A 14,722-nucleotide genomic window follows, 5' to 3' on the forward strand; every position below is an offset into this window, starting at 1 on the left:
GAGTCTTTTGATGTTTACTGAATATTCAAGAATTATATGTATTATCAAATATTCAATAAGGTAATAATTTAAAAGAAATGATTTGCATGTACATATGTGTAAAAACAAGTTTCAATAGATATTTAACTTTATAAAACTTTTTAGATCTTATATAATAATTACTTCACATAGATTAATGGATGCATTATGTTCTGTCTTGATCTTCGTGATCTGAGAAATCCTATTTGGCGGATTCCTCTAATTGCTGATTATTACGCTCTATCCGTTGATAATCAATCTCTCATCCCATTGGCCGAGTTGAAACTTCCCATGCACAAGAATCCTCATTGCAACACATCCGAGAGCTTGTACGATATCACGGCAGCTGATTATCGTAAATTTCGTACTGCCTCTTCCGGGAGATCCCCGAGGTTATTACGTCCGGCGAGCCATCCCTTAGGGATTCGCCCTTGCATTTCTTGGAAACTTTGGATCGATAACATGTAGGCATGTACGCGATAAATCAGAGTCCTGATTAGCGTTGCAATTGTTTCAAGACTTCACAATTACAATCATGCAGATATCAGATATATGTGAGAATGAATTCATTAGAAAATATCCAATAAACTATGAGAAAATATGCATGATTCTTAAATTGTTAAATGTGCATTTTTTAAATTTTATTTTGTAGTCACAAAATATTTTTTATGACATTTAAATGATACGAAATTTAAATATTTAATTTTTTTATGACACGTCATAAATTTTAAAATATTTCTATAATATTTAAACGATTATATGTATCGTTTAAATATCATAAAAATATCATATAGATGATACAAAATTTAGTGATTTAAGTATTTTAGAGCAAGCTATACTAATTAAAATTTATTATTGACCAATTATATAATACGCTTGCAGAAACATTTAGAAGCTCGCACGAATATTCTGGGGAAATATTAGAGATTCTCGACTCTTTGACACCTGTTCATTCTTCATACAAATAAGAATTCAAGTCCCCATTACCTACATTCTTTTGAACCTCGTCCTCTTTTTTCCACTTTATTTCCATTTCATCTAATTTCACATGATTTATTTGCACTCGAAGTTGGATTATGGGATTGCGAGCCATGAAACCGAGCGCGGTGCGAGTCCCCGCTAATTTCTTCCTCGAAAACGGAGACACCTTGCACAGATCTGCGTTACCTGCCCTTTGCTAAGCCCCGGCTAGGCCCCGTTCTTAATGGGCGGTCATACATTATCGTAAATGAGGAAAGTTGGGCGCGGGGTGAGACGGAACAAGGGGGTAAGGGGCTGCTGGCGCCCACGTGGCGCCAGCTGCAGGGTCGCGCAGCTTCCAACTTCATAACCGCCGGCAGGATGGGCCAAACTAGTCATACACCCCGAAATTTCCAAAGTGCATACATTCGCGCGCTCGCGATTCTTTTCTTCGTCTCTTCTTTCAGTACGCCCCCAAACTTTGCTCGTTAAAGCCTCCGCTCGATATCTGACGAATAAAAAAAAAACAACGAACGTCTCGGTCGTTAATTTTCTATTTGCATCGTGGGGACAAATCAACATGAATTTTTGTGTACACTTTATATAAAAGTTATCGACTTGCTGAGATTTTTATTTCATTCTTCTCTCATCAGTTACTTTATGTATACAATGTTAAAATTTAATTATTGTATCAAGTATGCAAATAAAACTTATCACATTTTTTACATACTTTCGACAGAAATAAACGGTTTCAAGTCGCGTAAATTCTACAAAATTTATACAATTCGAAAGCATTCGCTGCTTGATAAAAGTGTTTAAGAAAGCATATAGTTAGAGAGAGATGCTACGAGCGTTTCTCGATGAAGGCGCGGCATCGTGATGCTAAATCGCCGATTTAAAAAAAAAAACGCAAACGACACGGCCTTCCATCGCGCGTTTTATTATAATAAATTACGCGAATGTGCGCATATCCGTATGATTATATATACCGCTCTGTGTGCATGCGGACGATATAATAATGGCGGGACCATAATACCACGCACTCCCATAAGCGCTCGTATCAAGAGAGCACGTACTCGCGTATACACGCTGCTCCATCACAATCATCTTCTCTAGATCCCGTCCTCCTGCCTTTGCTTCCATTCTTCCCGCTACTTCGTTTGCGCCGTAAGAAAGATTCGAGATGCGTTTAGCCGCCATACGCCGCGCATGCCGATATGGCCATTAGCTCGCGATTTCTACAAGATCTTATATTGATATACGTCTAATAGATACCGTCCGCTACCGCTTAGTCTGCCGTTTATGCCTGGAAATTGCCGATGAGATCTTTCCAGCTTCCATACCTGGTGCGGTCCGAAAGCGCGCTTTCAAAATTATACGGCAAGTTAAAAGGGTGGATGATAAATACTCTCGATTTTATTTTCCGGCGTGAAGAAATTGAATGTACATATGTTGCAGATTCTTTCTAAATTTATCTGTTCTATAAGCTTAAAATTGCTAATTTTTTTTATGGAGCTATAATTTACCAAGATTTTGTGCTTTATAAAAAGGCTATAATATATTTATATATGCATGTAAATCCTGAGCTTGATTATTTTTAACAAACTTATAATGTTAAAGCTATTTAATTAAGTCAATTTCTCGTATTTGAATATTCGCATTACATACATAAATAAATGTGTAATTACAGAATTTTTTAATTATATATTTCATGTTTATTGCATGGGTATATTTGAAAACTGTCGAATATTGATATTATATAATTTAAATGCGAATCTCCTTTTTTTATCCGATAAATGCGGATTGATTCGCAAACATTGAAATACGATAACGCGGAGGATCAATGACCGATGCGTACGAATTTTATCCGAAATATTCGGTCAAGTGAGACCGTTGTAATGGGACACCCTTAGAATGAATACAATGCTCGTAGCATGCGTGTGGCTTCGCCCCAGGTCAGCGTTTCACGATGCTGTTACAATTTGCTCCAGCTTGTCATAGATATGCTTGTGCAGCTTTTAAAATAAAGGTTGTTCAATCTGCAGTAATCTTTAATAATTTGTAAAATGTACAGATTTAAGTAATATAAATTTCTATAAATTTTTTATAAAACTTATATAAAATTTATATCACTTTTATTAAACATATCTTTTCGTTAATTATCTTCAAATTTTCTTTTATATATTTAGAGAATTTTTTGAGGCATTAAATATGGATATTCATAAAAGAAAGATTCACAGAAAAAAAGTAGAGATAATTATAATTTTAAGTACGTACAATATAATGAATTCGGCAGTGAAACTTTTTAGTAAAAAATCAATAACAATATTTTTACAATTACTTAAATTTGCCTCCACATGAGTGGCAAAAAAAGAGAAATAGAGAGAATTTAACTTCGTTAAAATGTTATATACATATGCCATTTTCTGTTACATCTTACGTAAATCTGTGATTTGCGGAAGTGCAGATTATCGGGTGTATGGATCTTTCCAAAGATCCGAAATCCCATCGGATCCTTCCGGATTCCATTACAGAATACCATTCCGCTCGTCTTGCTCGTCTCCCATCGAACACGAAAGCGAAATCGCGCGCTTTGCACCTTTGCTGCAAGTGGAAATTGGTTCCTCCTCCGTCTTCGGGTCTAGCAACTTTAATCTCGCGCCAAAATCGATGCGCTCTCCGTTCCCGTGTCGTCCCGACAGGACGGGTACATTGATTTACCTTGTGAGCGACAGGTTTATTACTCCAACGCGTGTACGAGTGCACCCGCATGAATAAAACTCGAGTACGACTCGTCGGGATTGATTCGGAAGCGCGGTGCACTCCTCTTGCTAACGTGAAATCGGCCGTCCCGCCGCGGAAATGCGCCCGTATAACCCTGCCCGAAAATGCCGAGATTGAATTTCCGCGTTTTTCCGTTGCTTTTCCGACTTCTTCTTCTTCAGCCGCTCGTAAAATCGATAATAACGTATGTAACATCGGTATGTTGCCGCTCTGTTTTTCTTTATATATATGTATATTACGAGTCTATATCTTTAATAATTTCAAATTTTTTCGTATTTGAACTAGTAAAACTAAGATTCTTTTATGCAAAAAGAAGCATATTTATAAATACTGGTTTATATTATTTATAAAAAAAATTACATCAAACAGGATCAAAATTTAAATCTCTCAAAACAACCAAATGAAAGCTAGATTTTCTCCCTCTTCTTCTTTATTAGTTTTTAGGAGGAACAAAGAATCTCAATCAATATCTACATTAGGGGATACCCATAAAATAAAGCTGCAGCACGGCAACTTGGCGACGCATCGTCATCAAAGAGCAGTTCGAACTTTTCCCCCTCGGCCTTTTGCAGGCAGACGGGTTAAGGCGGGGATGACGGAAAAAGCGATATCATAAAGGGTAGGGCAGGGAATTGAACCAGTCCCAACGAGAAAAAAAGGGTCGGTTCGTTATAGTCTGCTCGATGTAATCTTTAAGATGAGATCGCGCTGAGTCCATGAATCGCAGACGAGAGCTCGCTCGCTGCAAAACTTTGGCTCTCCCCCATATCCTTCCCTCTTTCACCCCTCGTGATCTTTTTTCGCCATTTTCCTAGTTGATGCTTGTCGTGGACGAAAAAAAAAGGAAAACCGCGACGGTTGTTTCTGGAAACTTAAGGAATATCGCGCATACGATAAAATCGATTTCTTGTTCGTGAAATAAACTCGACGATATGTGGCACCTTTTAACCTCTCGATTCGCGTTATATTTCTTACCATCTCTGGTTGCTAGAATTGATCTACTGTACGAGAAGCTATATTTTATATTTCGTACACGTATCTCTTCTCTTGTTTCATGGATTTACTACATTTTTTTATCATGCTCCATTTGTATTATATTTACGTAAACGTGCGCGACAAGAATTTTATTACACAAAGCTGTCAGAATATATAGGATGGTGCAGTTTTAATATAGAATATTAGAATTTTTATTATATATTATTTGGCATACTTGAAATTAGTTTTTTTCCAGCGAAAATTTGATATGGAATTTTAATGAGAGAGGTATTTAAAATTTAGATAGAATAATAACATCTACAGAGAATAAAATAATGAAAATATATTTTTCCATTCAATTTCAAATACGTCTTATTAATGAAATATTTATAAAATAAAATAAATATTTTATTTTAAGTTCGTGTATGTTAATTTTTTTCGGATATTCATTAAACTAAGGAGAAATTAATTAAATTGCGTTCTGCATACGTCCAGCTAAACATCCAGATACCATAACGATGACAAATGATGATTTTCCACAAGTATAATTAAACAAGTTTGTAATTAAACACATCATAAAATAAATCTAATTAAGAATAACAAAATTATAATTAAATGTAATGATGAAGAATGTAATTATATTTCCTGAAATCGCGCAAAATGTATGCGTGTTGTAACACGATCTAAATAATGTATTTGTTTGTTTACAACTTAGCCACAATTATGATAATAGGAACAACATATACCGCATGACCATCGAAACATGAACGATATCAATTCTGGGAGGGAAATGCAACGTCGCGTTACGTCATTGGGTGTTATAGCGTGCTGATTGTTGCTGCATATTATTGCATTACAATTGCAAATGCATCGAAATTTAATTACAATGTGGCATGACGTGATGTATCGGACTCGAGCATCGAAGGAGCCAACGTGTCGATATCAAAGTGAATTTAAATGCGGCCTCAGGCAATACACGATTGCACTGTAAATACCACATAAATTGCGCTTTTAAATATCATAAATCAGTTTATAATTTTTATAAGAATTTATATAAAAAACGTATAGCCTAAAAATTACAAAAAATGAATAATTTACAACGCGTTATAACTCATAATATTTATAACTTATTAAATATATAATAATATTTATAAATGAATCTAATATTCATAATATTGTAATAGAACGCGATATTCTTGATAAAATATATTCCACTTAATATAAGTAAAATTTCATATATATATATATATATATATATATATATATATATATATATATAATACAATAGGAAACATCGTAAAGTAAGTTTTGAATTTCTAATCCTTCAAAGGAAAGTCTTTAGATTCTAAAATCCTCTAGAAGACAAATCCGATTTATTAAATCTGACAGTATCATTTTTCTGATTGCTAATTATTTTTTCATGAGTAATACTGAAGCTGTTGAGAACTTCAAGCTATCTTTAACTAAATTGAAAGCAAGAGAACAGCCAATTATAATCAGTTTTTAAATACAAACTTTGAGAATTATATATATTTTAAAATAAATATCATTGAATAAATATATTTCTAAATTTCCTACTAAAATTTTAACACTTGCATTATTAATTTTCAAAGAATAAAAACAAGATTTTGCAGCAATTTGATGTAGGCAAATAAAAGCCGGTGTAATCTTACCGTAATAGCGTAATAGCGAGTGAACAGAATACTTATAAACATTATAAATAATAATTCAGATGTACTTATATGTCCCAATATAATCAAAGTTCTAACGATTTCATCCTCTCTTGCAACAATTTTATTATAAGTAATAATATAAATAATATAAGTAACAATCACCCAATTAAAATATATCATTAATTAGTCATAAAATGTGAGGACATTTGTAAATTTATTTAAAAAAATGAATTTTGATATCGCAGTTAATTTATTGAGCATGATTAAAATTATTATCCAAAAGTACGCGATGAGTTAACAATCGTAAAAGAGTGAATTATTTTTACAGTTAAGACTGTCAGTTCTATATAAGACGCTTTAGATGGATAAATAAAGAGAGAGAGAGACGAAGAAATAGAGAACATGCAGTGTCTGGCGTAGGTAATTTTATTAAAAATTCATGCGTTTGGGAACTGCTGTCGGAACCGAGCTTGCTAGATCAGAGCTTATGCTGTCAACCCTCTTCGGAATCTACGACGGCAGCAGGTTAGGGGAAGAGTAGTTGAGGGAAGAGTGGACGAAGATGGTTCATGAAAGTGGCGGTCCGGGGTGTAGGATGTAAGAACGTCGGCGATGAGAACGACGACGATTGGAAGGGGTAGCAAGGATACTGATTCCAGTCGTGTCTTTTACCTGCTCTTCAATTCGTTCGCTCGAGTAGAGATTCAAATAGAAGTGCACTACGATATTTATTATAATCATAATAGCTTCTTTCATTATTTATTCAGAAAATCCTAAAAGTATAGTTTTTTTCTTGATATTTTCTCATCTTTCTCGTCTTTATAAAGTAATAAAATATTAAGATAAAAGATAATTAATTTTCTCCGTAGAGATTATGTAAGTCGATTTATTGCATATTAAACAGGTAATAATGCATAGTTAAATACATTAAAGTGCGTAATATTATAAAACGTCACAATGACGTGTTCATTACATTGATCAATAATTTACTGTCTATCTCTCCATAAAGAAGATATATAATTAAACTGATTGACGTTACAATAATTACTGCAAAGATCTGAATGGCAGAATTTTCATTACAGTTCAAAAAATCATTTTATTGAAATAACAAGAAATATATGTAATTGCCAAAAAAATAATATTATATTTATCCTCTTTTGATAAGTGTATATACAATTATACAATATCCTTCCATGAATTATGTAATATTATTAAATATAATTATTTATTACACAGAAAAAATATTCTTTCGTGAATCTTCTATGTAAAAGCAGAATTATATGAAATGGAATCTTGCAGTAACCAAATAATGGCCAAACGTATTCAAAGATCCTAAAAAATTATCTCGTGCAATAACGGCGTAAGTCGATTTGCGTTGTTATTACGTCCGGGCTTCTCGATCGCGGCACGGTTGGCGATGACGGTGCTTTGAGACGAAGTCGAGGCGACGTAATGAGTACCGAAACGCGTTGCAGCTGACGACAAAAGCGATACACTCGTCGTCGTAAAACGAGCCCCGCATTAACTAACTTGAGCGCGCAACGAAAGATACGACGACGACGACGGCGATGGCGACGGCGATGACGGAGGAAGAGGAGAACAACGATGGGGGCGGAAAGACGGCGCGCGAAATCTTGGGTAACTCTTCTGCCCCGACGATCCCCGCGGCGCTTCAATTAACAGGACTAGCAATTATCTGTTATTTAAATGAGGCCCTTGCGTCTCTCCGTCTTTGCGCCCGGATGTAGTCGCAGCAGACACTGGGGAAGGTAAAATCCCGGATACCTCGCGAGAGGCGGCGTCGTCAACGATTAGAAGGGTTATTTCGTCGCCCGAGGATTTTCACTCTTGATATAAAGCCGGATGTTTTAAGTCGTGAGCATTTGCATCATGAACACTACATTCGAAATTGCATCTTATGTCACAGTTATACAAAGTTGTATATATATCGTCTTGTAAAATTAAATTTTTTTCAAGAAGAAATAAATATAAAACTTTAAATAAAAGGCAGGAGTTACATGCTTGATTCTAAGCAATAAGTTATTAAAGCATTGCCTGGAGATTGTGAGACACTCTGTATATATACTTGGCTCGAGACACTACCATATTTCTTGATATATGCATTGTTTAGAGAAATTGCATATATATTAATTTCGCATTTTTGCTTTTTTTTAAACAATTTTATACATAATATTGATTATGGCAGTCAATATAAAAAATAATATATTTAAAAAAGTTTGAAAGAATTATCCCCATGTATTGCCAATTGCAAGAGCCAATATAATTTAAGATTTTACAAAAATTTTTTCATTAAAAAAATAAGAGAAGTACGTATATCTATTAATAATTTCAAACTTCCAATAAACGAATTTTATTATAAGAAAATATTATGTAATTTTATTATTTTATTAAAATAATTGTATTAATTTTCACTTATAGTCTCAATTATCTCACATTTTATAATGCAAAATAAATTCTTAGTTTATTCTTATTTTTTGCGTTATAATCAGAGCCTAAAACACATTCGTTTTTGAAAGGTCTGAGGATCTCATTTAAATAACGGATAATTGCCAGTCTCGTTAATTGAAGCGCTGCAGGGGCCGCTACGATATCGTGGGATATCCTCCTGTCTCCGACAGTTAGCCTAGTTAACCAGCTCTGATCTTTCCTCTTTCGTATAAATACAAGAAGTCTCGCTTTTGATATCATCCGCAGCCTTGATTTCAAGACGCGAGACATTGTCTTTTTCATCCCCTTATCATTTAAATCTGAAATAATAAATATTTTCTTCAAAATTCTCCAATTCCTTAACGTTAATTAATCTCGTTCAATATTACGATAAAAAGCTGTTAATTAATTACCAAGTTTGGGTGTTTGATTTGTCTGAGCAGATTCAATTCTTAATTTGTTTTTTCTTTCTGACGTAACGTAAAAATGTATCTTAAGTCATCGGTATTCATTCTTCGGGAAATCGCCAAAGTCGTCAAAAAATGCCTTGTGCAAAGAATAATATTCTGGTTTACTCAACACAGTGTTGACAACCGCAGTAGGATATCGCTCGTTTTCAAAGGAGGAAAAACTCAGATCAACTTTTCCCGGCAATCGATGAAGGTCGGATTGCCTTTGAGTAGCGCCCTCGATTCTCGTGGAGGAAACGGATTTCGGATAGGATCGGGGGCGAGCCGGGCATCTCATAGACGCGAAGAGGGAGGTGAAATTCGAAACCGCCTTCGGAGGGAATTGCCTCGGGTCGCGCAAGGTTCCCCTTAAATCGCACAAAGAGCCTCAGACGAAAGTGTCGCGATGAAAAGCCCCGAAAGAGTCTCGAATCAACGTGCGTCGCGGCGGGCAATCGACGTTCGCGAACGAACGACATACGACAACTCGTTCGTCGGCTTCCCGACAAAATGCCTTCGGGCGATCCTGGTTTCAACTCGAATTCAGCTGTGCCGATTGTCGATGCAGTCGAACGATTTTCGAATCCGAGAAAGGTGCGAGCTCTCGATGAAAGCAGACGCTTCGTTATCGCGTCCCGCGGGATCGACGGGGTAAATGCGTCCCCAATCTCCCAAATTATATCGTAATATACATATTATACGCAAAATTTCAAATAATAAAAGATGATCCGGATGACAATTATGCGTTATCTAAATAAATTATATTAAAAGCGATAAAAAAATCGAAAAAGAAAATAAAAGCTTGATTTTTTTTTTAAATAATTAAATGTCAACGTACGCAATAAATCCAAATCTCGTTTAAACTGTCGATCAATATATCGGTTGTTTTCCAAAGTATAGTGATCTAAACCACACGCCAGACTGACACGCTCAGTGTCATAGCGATCTCTGCTCTTCAGCGCGAAGCACCGTCTGCTTTTGATACGCGCCGAGGCCGAAAGTCACGCGGATCGTACCAGCCTAACCGGAGATCTGCATTTGAAGCGAAATGTCGACGCTGAAGAACGCGTTTCAACAGCGATGTGTATCCTCGAGCGACCGCAATTTTTGTCTCGTCCAATCAAAATGCCAATTTCAACTGCGGCGACGTGATTGCCGCCCAACACGGCGCTCGCTCGCGATCAAGCGCGGATTTTCGCGCGAGTTTTACGCTTTTCCGCCGCGACCGCGTGTCACTGTCAGGGCCACCTCTTGAACACTGTGGTGATACGCTACTGGCAGAATCGTTTGCCCGTGACGCACCGAATATGAAATTCGCCGCCGAAATTAACCTGCTCGTCCGCGTGCGAGAAGCTTCTCGCGGTTTTATTCCTCGTCGAATTGCGCGCGATTCGCGTGTCACGTTTACGGATATCTTCAATTTCGAACGGAGATATTTCTAGGCAAGGAAAAAAATTCTGCGTATATACCTTCTCGCGTAATGGATTTTTCAGAGATTGAGATATTTAACGCGAAAAATTGCATGTAATGTGACATTTCATTAAATTTTCGTTAACGGTAAAATAATTTCGTCAAAAAGGAGAATAAATAATTATATTTGTAGCAAATATAATTCTACTTCAAAAATGTAACGTTAATTTTATATGATTACGCTGCAACTGCACGTGATATTATTTAAGTAATTTCGATAAAATTCCAACTAATAAAAAACATTTTTATTGCAATTATAAATATAGCGAGCCATCGAGAATTTAATTTAGCTTTTGCTTTCCAGGCGATTTTATATCCTTTAGCTAATTATATATATGATATTAATTTTGTCACATATATATGCGACAAAATATACAATGTAAAATTATAAATATAAAATGTATAATTTTTTCAGATTTCATAGACGTTGTTTTATACCTGATAACATTCTCTGAAGATATAAATGGACGTGACACAGTTTATGTCCTAATTAATTCATATATATATATATATATATATATATATATATATATATCAATTGCGCGATGTGTTCACTATTAATTATTTATCCTGAGCCAAGTAAAATAAAAACGAATTAGTCATTAATCACTATTAATCAATTCATCCTAATAAAGCGCGAGAATCTCGAGGATTGATTTCTCGCGCAAACAGCATAGTGTGATGAAACAAAATAACAGATAATGAAATGAAAGATAATGAAAAAAATATATATATTTATCGGAATAGAGAACAAAAAAGCAATTGGAAGAGAAGAACACGCATTGTTAAAAACATGGGCATATGGGCGTTAAAATGAGCCACTAGAAAGGGATTCCCGAAGAGCGCGAGCACACTTTGTTGTATGCACCCGTGTTTACCGATTCACCCCTACGTGATGTTCGTCAATGTGCATTACGCGCTGCACTCTTGCCGCCCTTAACATGCTCGTTGAGGCGTGAGGGCCGCCTCGTTGTTTTGAGCGATTGAGAGCGAAGGTAAATTGACAGACTCCGCGACAATTCAAAGATTGGTTCCATGAAATTAAACGCTGTAGTAATTGCTGCTTTTTCGTTTAAATTAAATTTTGCACCTATTTATTTAATATTTTAAAATTTTTATACTAATATTTTTTTTAATTCTCACAAAAATTGAAGAAAGTTAACAACTTTAGAATTATTCTTGCTTTTAAACTTCCTTCAGTATTTTATACTTTATGACATTATAATAATAACATAAATAATATTGTGTGTTTTTATGTCACTAATTCTCTAATTTTAAAATAATATTATTTTATAAAAATGATTATTTCAGCTAATTATATTTTAGTTGATATAAAAGTGAAAATAATATTTTATCTTCTATATGCATTTCTTAAATCAGAATTGTAAAACTCGCGATGCTCTTGGTTATTCGGAACTAAATATCAATTATTGTGTACTCAAAATATTCGAGATAATATTGAATAAATAATAATATTCGGCAAACACGATAATAACTCGTTTTTTTGCGAATCAAGCATCAATGTGCGATATTAATATATTTTATTTTCGTGCATTCTGACAAAAGATATATACGCTCGCGTCATGTGCATGTCACTATAGATGGTGTTGGTTCTGCACATTAAATGCATGTCCTGGAACAAATTCACCCACAAAAAGCTCATTAACACGCTTGTTCGTTTAATCCGTTGCGAAGTGATAATTTATTTACGTTAACTCTTTCATATATGTTGATCTCATATCATTCTACGAATTAATCGAAATATTTCTAAAAATAATTTTTTTATAAAATATATGTTCTTAAATATATATTTTAAATTAAATATGTAGATGCATTTATTAATAATATTCATCGTCGAAAACTTGTAAAATAATGTTAAACAACATTAAACAATGTTTCCAAATGGGCACTATTTTGAATAAGATAAATATCTCGAATAGTGATTTATTCGACAGCGGAAATTTTAAATACGTCCATGAGAAGCGCGCGTTTTCTCTAATTGTTCGTTAAATAAAAACCGTGAGATTTAATTTCTGCTGTGCATAATTTTCGGAGCATGGCGAGCTAATTAAAAAACAGACAGGTATTATTATATGTATAATATTCGAGATATCCGCCCATATCAATTTTTCCATTTCCCGACCAGATACACGTAATTGGGGGTTGGAGTCTCTTTCAATATTAATCATTAAAAAATTCCACATTGTATCTCGACTACCATATGAAACTGAAATGTCGATATGGCAGCCATGAATGAAGAAAATATTATGGCAAAAATGTTTAAACAATGTTTAATATTAAAATTTAAATTTATGAAAAATGCACAATGCGTTATATTTTATCTTTTCAACCTTATATCTTATTAAAAAGTTCTCTGCGAAACATCAATTTATAAAGATTACTTATTTAGTCTTGCTATTTCTCTTCCGTGATTAATTAACTTTTAGTTTTAATGATCGATAGCTGTCGAGAGCGAGAAATAGTTAATTACTCTCATCCGATGAATTGTTAATAGACAGGAAATAAAGTTGTAGTGAATTTTTGCATGGCGTGCAACACATGTCGCGGTTGACCAACGTGGAAATAGCTTTCGTAGGAATGAGAGACAACCAACTTTTCTTTGGTATATTCTAGGTCATAGAAAAATGCATCAAAATTCCTTTCTGTAACGATCAAAATGTACAGACAAGCGTGTAATTCATTTCAAAATATTGTATAACTCAATTTTTCTGCATCTATTATTTCTTGAGAAGATGCAAATTTGTATTTACCATAATATCGGCTACGCTTATCTTTCTTATGGAGCCTTTAATTAACAACGTCAAATGTAAAATGTAATGAAATGTAAAATGTATAATCAACGTCTTTTTGCTCGTCAAGTGTGTATCGCGAATGGCCATGCACACATATGTGCAATTAATGCAATTAATGCGCATTTAAATAGAACACTTTAAATTCGTCTTCATTCTAAAGGATAAAAAATAACGACAACACCTTAGCCGACTTACAGTAACGCAACTCTCGAGAACTCTCGTCATTCTTCTGGATTTTGTCGTATGCACCGACAAACTTGCGCTGTAGATTGCATTCGTTTACGTGGTATTTGTGTAGAATAATCGTCTTTCAACGCTGTAAAATTATTGACAACTTGAACGTTTTTCAATTTTGTACACAATTTTCTTGGAATATTAGCGTCGTAGAATGTCCTGTAAAAATGATGTATATGTAGTCTACCTCTAGATTTTTATGCCTTCTAAAATCGAAAATCGATTTTACGTTGTCGGAGGCAACCTGATTTAAAGTAGCTTTAAAGTAGCGGATTGGAAAGTTGCCTTTCTTGCAAAATTCTAAAGCAATAGCTTCCAACCTCTGTTGGATTTTTGAAAAATCAGTAACAAGAAAGCCAGTGAGCGAAATTTCGATTTAGAAAACGCGATTCAATTCCATTCGGCTATCGCCGTTACTACGATAAAGAAATCCGCGATGACTAATCAAAGATAGACCGCACGGCAAATTGCACCGAAAGATGGCTTCGTCCGTCCGTTTGTTGATCGTCGGCATTCGGTTCAGTTATATAGGGAGACCGGAGCGCGTTCCGGATATCAAAGGAATTGTAAAATAGGCCAAGAACCGGCTCGGATATATATACGTACGAGTTTCCCCCGTTGCGCGCCGATACGCGCGAGGCTCAATGTATTATTCATACGGCACTGCCTGCATTCGCGGGGGCCCCCATCCCCTTTGCCACTCACCCCTGATCAGGTTGGATCATCCATCGGGTATAGTCGCAACTCGTGAAAAGTATTCAGAATATCCAAAAGAAATCGTATGCTTGAAAGTACAAAAAAAAAACATGCGAAGAATTTATTTTTGTCTTTCTGATGTATTGATATTGTTGATATCGATTTTTGAATATATTTCTCGCTGTAACTAATATAATTCCAT

The sequence above is a fragment of the Camponotus floridanus genome, unplaced genomic scaffold, assembly GCF_003227725.1.
Source record: "Camponotus floridanus strain SB8 unplaced genomic scaffold, Cflo_v7.5 scaffold10, whole genome shotgun sequence".
In the NCBI taxonomy this organism is placed as follows: domain Eukaryota; kingdom Metazoa; phylum Arthropoda; class Insecta; order Hymenoptera; family Formicidae; genus Camponotus; species Camponotus floridanus.